Genomic DNA, 5665 nt, shown 5'->3' with positions numbered 1-5665 from the left:
CGGATTTCTGCGTTGTCGGCCATTTTCAGCTGTCATTATGCTCTCAATTGTCATCATATTGTCAATAAAGTTGACCGTGTAAAGCGACCGTGTAATTTTATTGACAATATGATGACATTTGAGAGCATAATGACAGCTGAACATGGTCGACAACGCAGAAATCCGGATTATCCGATTTTCGGACATCAATATCGTGACATGTCATATGGATGCATGATGTTGACGTTTTGCCTCACGGACTTCCAGACTGAGTCACTAGTTTTTGTTAGTCATTTTTACGATTGCAATTAAATTTTTTAACTTCTGAAATTGTAGGAATCATAAACGAAAGCTTTTGGTTTGGAAAACTGATACAGTAATTTACATTTAATGCGACATGCCGAGGAACCACTCAGTGTCGCTTGGAGGCGATTTTGACCTGTAATTGGACATTGACGATGAGAGTGGTACAGTGTCGACGTCTGGTGGCGAATTTTAATTTGGGGCCATAATTTGGGCCCCGAACTCGATGTTTACAAAAATTTCCAATTAAAGGTAAAAATGTCCAATTAAACGTGTCGCATTTCAGGTCAGTCCAATTAGAAAAACGTCGCATTAAATTTAAATTATTGTACTTTAAATAGCAAAATATGGTACTTTTCACGATACAAATCAAAACCTCAAAGTAAACTGACAATGTGATGGTGAGAGAGTGAATGAAAATTAACAACGTCTTATGAATGTTTTAACGTTGAACTCGGTCATTCTTTGCGCTAGCGAGTGGGGCACCCACTTTAGTCTAAGTTGTGTGTTTCTTCACATTCCGCTATAAAATTTGAAGAATGAGAAGATCTGGGAAAATCACAGGTGAAAAAACATCACGTGTTGATTCAAGTTACAGTAGAATATCGATTAACCGCGGAATAGTCGCACCGCGAATTATGAAAAAATAACGGATGACCCATTAAAGGACCAAAAAAGAAATGCAAACTCGAAAAAAGATGTTTCAACACAAAAGCTATGTTTTATTAATACAGAAATCATTAAACTATCCATCTATAAGGTCGAATAATCTGCGCGGCGGATAATCGGGGTTCTACTGTCATAGTCTTATTTATGGAATAAAAACATTTGCTTGCAGATAATATAACTTGCATATATTTTCGCAAACTAAAATAATCTGGCATCTCTGAAACTGAACGGAACAGTCTGTATTTGTGAAGCGAGTATTATGATGTGTTTTTGAGAAAGAAAAACGAGTTTTAAAGTGTAAATTATTAATCGAAATTAACTTTTCCGAATCAAATTAGTATTCTATGTGAATGCAAAACACTTTTTTTCTGCAAGTGGTGAGAAAATCCTATACCAAAATTGTGTCTGAAATTGACATTATATTATAATAATAAATTTTAGTAGGAATATCTGAAAATTCAGAGGAAATAGGTGAGGTTAGGGTTAGGACTACGCGCTTCATCTAATTAAATAATACCAAGTAGATATTTTCGTTCAAATTTTACCAATTGAAAATTGCCTTTAAGCCTTCTAATCTGATGGAGAATAGTTTGGATCCCAAACTAGCCATCGCGGATACTTTCGTTGCCTCGGGTTGAGGGCGATATTGACCGTGTAAGGTGGCAAAATATTGATTGAGGTTAGATCGGATGTCGAAAGCCTAGCTGTCACGATATTGAAGACACTTATTGTCAATCAGTTTGATCGTGTAAGGTGCCCATAAGGTCCGCTTATGAGAAACCCCATAAACGTCACTTTTATCAAAATCGACTTTTTGGACTGGCAGTCTACGAGTCCTTGAGGGTACCTACATCGACTGTTAAAATTTCAGGAAAAGTTAGAGCCCCCTGAAATCGCGGTTGCAAATATTCGTTTGCTTGAGAAACCCCTTAAGTCCATGTTTCTAATTATCACCACGGGCAACGCTGCGATAGATATACAATTTAATTAATTGTTTACATTCGAGCCGTAAGAAGCATGCGCTACTCAACAATTTAAGGACTGCTCACGAGATTTCACGTTTTCGCGTTCCTTCTTTACGGACATGTGTGAAATTAGCGGAAATTAGCGGATAATAGTTTTTGTTGCGTGCAAGTTTCCTTTCAACGTCTTGCTGGATTCAATGAATAATGAATAATTCCAGTTGAAATAAATTGATTGTTTATCAAGTAGCAACCTTCAAAATCATGCTCATTAGAAAGAGAATTGATAATCTTTCCACATAATTCTCTTTTTTTCTTGATCGTGACAGAGAAAAGTTATAGATTGAAACGTGAGCATGGGTCAATATAGGAAAATATACAGAATTTTGAAAATCAAAAGAAGCTGTTTGAATAGAGTTATCGAAGTTATTCTTATATATATATACTTATATAAAATAACTCATTTTTAACTAAAATGGTCACCATTTTGACAACTTTCCGAATTTTCAAAACCCTGTGTAACGCTTTAGGTATTATCCTAAGGTTTCAAAATATTCATTGGAATTTGTTCTACGACACTCCGTTGCTTCAGAACCGATAACCCCAGCAAGGTACCGATATTCACATAGCATCTACGCATCCAGCTGTCAACAGCGTAATATTCTGCTATTCTGCCGTAGTTCTGTGCGCATGGTATCTAATCTCTCGTGAAATTTAGTTTATTCAATCTGATATACTAGACAAATCATCAGTTTGGACGAATGTTCACATATTCTAGGAGAGGTGAACAGATATTTTGTTTAATCTCAGCGATTAATTAGCATAGAAATTATTCTCATGTTTGGAGGCAAAGTGAATAACAACTTACAATGTTCTGTTTATTGAAGCTGATATACCTCATCGAATTCTGCTCTTGAAGAAGATCCTTTTGTGGCTTTCACCCAAGCTTCATTATGCGGAACGTTATGTGTTTCTTACTACGTTTTTGTAAAGGGTGTGTCACATCAAATTGCATCACGGAAAAAACGCTGTAGAAATTCGCCCAGTAGACCGATCCTTTTGAAAATTTTAGACAGTAAAATAAAAACTATTAAACAACTTTTGGCATTTTCTTTTTATTCATACTTCGAGCCCAAGCCCGTATGCTCGCACCTTCCTCTTTACCTCGTCCATAAGGTTCTGTACAACGTCAGGTTGTAGATTTTTGAACAGAAATCCATTTTCTCTTGAAGTCCGCCTCCGATTTGACAACTTTTGGGTTCTTCCGGAGGGCCTGCTTCATAATCGCCCAATATTTCTCTATTGGGCGAAGCTCCGGCGCGTTGGGCGGGTTCATTTCCTTTGGCACGAAGGTGACCCCGTTGGCTTCGTACCACTCCAACACGTCCTTTGAATAGTGGCACGAAGCGAGATCCGGCCAGAAGATGGTCGGGCCCTCGTGCTGCTTCAATAGTGGTAGTAAGCGCTTCTGTAGGCACTCCTTAAGGTAAACCTGCCCGTTTACGGTGCCGGTCATCACAAAGGGGGCGCTCCGCTTTCCGCAAGAGCAGATCGCTTGCCACACCATGTACTTTTTGGCAAACTTGGATAGTTTCTGCTTGCGAATCTCCTCCGAAACGCTGAATTTGTCCTCTGCGGAGAAGAACAACAGGCCCGGCAGCTGACGAAAGTCCGCTTTGACGTAGGTTTCGTCGTTCATTACCGGGCAATGCGGCTTCGTCAGCATTTCGGTGTACAATTTCCGGGCTCGCGTCTTCCCCACCATGTTTTGCCTTTCGTCGCGGTTAGGAGCCTTCTGAACCTTGTATGTACTGCTTAACTACGCGCTTGTGATCTTTTTCACTGACGGAGCATCCATTTTTGCCGTTCTTCACCTTCCGGTCGATGGTTAGGTTCTCGAAGTATCGTTTTGTACTCTGCTGACCGTGGATTGGACGATTCCCAGCATCTTACCGATGTCCCGATGTGACAACTCCGGATTCTCGAAATGAGTGCACAGGATTAATTCACGACGCTCTTTTTCGTTCGACGACATTTTTCCAAATTTACGAAAAATTGACAGTGAAGCATGGCCAACGTGATCTATACACTCTTATCTGATTATAAGCGAAAGCTGAAGATATAATTCCTAAAAATTAATTTTCTACATCGTTTTTTCCGTGATGCAATTTGATGTGACACACCCTTTATGCAAGAAAAAATTTAAATTGAGACTCTAGGTGAATAAGCCAAACTTATTTCATACAAGTACCTACTGTAACAAATATGATTTGCACAAATTTGGACAAAAAAAACCCCTAAATCTATCCCATTTAGCTTGACATGTTCGGGTGACCACTTTGCCCCCACTTGGTGACCACTTTACCAAGCAAAAAAAAAGTTCGATTTTTCGCCTTTTTTTTGTAAAAAGTGTACTGTTTTGAATTTTTATAGTAAAAGCCGTTTGCTATCTTGAAGGACAATGAGTTGAACTGTAATATTCTTCGAAAAACGGGATTTAATTCGGTATGTGGGCGCTGGAAAGGGGCATGTTCCTTAGGGTGACCACTATGCCCCCACTTCCCTTACCCCGCAGTATTATTATTTGATTTGCTCATTATTCATGCATTTTCATAATCATTTTTGGCGGGAGGGGGCTTGTGTGAATTTAAGAGTGTTTTCAATGTGATTTTTTCCAATCGTTCATCAATTTTCGTGAATTCGAGCATTGTTTTCCGGGTTAAAAGTGGTATCAAAGTGCAGCACGTTTTTAGCGGGATGTGAAGATGGCTTTTTACTACGATGAGAGCTGTGTTATTTGATTCATTTGACAGCCCTTGGTGTAATTCTTTGTCTCTCCAGTTACGTCCCCTATATTGTTCGAAAAATCGAACATCAACTTGGATACTTTTTCATGGCTTTTGGAAGTAACCGTATGGTGGTTCCCGGAATAAATCGCCACAGAAAACGACTGCAACAGAAACCACCGCTTATAAAATGTGTAGTAGGCTATAAATATTGTGGCGCGGTATTGTATTTCAAAACAAGAATTAACCGGGCAAACGTATCGCCCCAGGCAAACGTAACGCCCCGGGCAGACGTATACCGTCCGACGCTCGCTAGAGCTCGGTCGGACATTGCTAAAGGATCGTATCCTATGTTTCAAACTAACCGGGCAATCAGTGGATCCCAGGTTTGCGTGCGAGACACCGCCGCTTCCGACGGCGGGTCGGCGGTGGACTCGGATTGCGTCATCTTGGCGGCATGGGCCGCCTCGATTCCTTATCCTCGCCAAATGGGGACTTCGTCCCCATTACATTGTCCTCAGAATAAATTTCGAAAAACGAGAACAAGAGAATAAATTTATAATAGAAATGTGAGGCACATGATGTTTTTCCCGCGCCAAATATTTCTAGCCTACTACACTTTTTCTAAGCGGTTGTTTCTGTTGCAGTTGTTTACTGTGGCGATTTATTCCGGTCACCCCGTATGGTGATGTATTGGTGTTAGCTTGTTAGCTTGTTAGCTTGGATTATTATCTATTACTTACCACCAATTGCATTCATTTTAGTATAACTTTATTGGGCAATGAAATTGATTTGAAGCGAGTATGTGCGGGAGGTGTTTTCAATTCTAATATAAAATACCAGATAAAATACAAAAATATGTGTTCCATTCTGCAGCCTTACTGTAATAAAAGAGCAAAGACAAAATAATAACAGCAAAAGTTTTCGTTTGGGAAAAAAAGGTTGCAGATAATTAGAGAAAATTAT

The sequence above is a fragment of the Toxorhynchites rutilus genome, chromosome 2 (genome assembly GCF_029784135.1).
Source record: "Toxorhynchites rutilus septentrionalis strain SRP chromosome 2, ASM2978413v1, whole genome shotgun sequence".
NCBI classification, from domain to species: domain Eukaryota; kingdom Metazoa; phylum Arthropoda; class Insecta; order Diptera; family Culicidae; genus Toxorhynchites; species Toxorhynchites rutilus.
Note: the sequence above shows the minus strand (reverse complement) of the source record.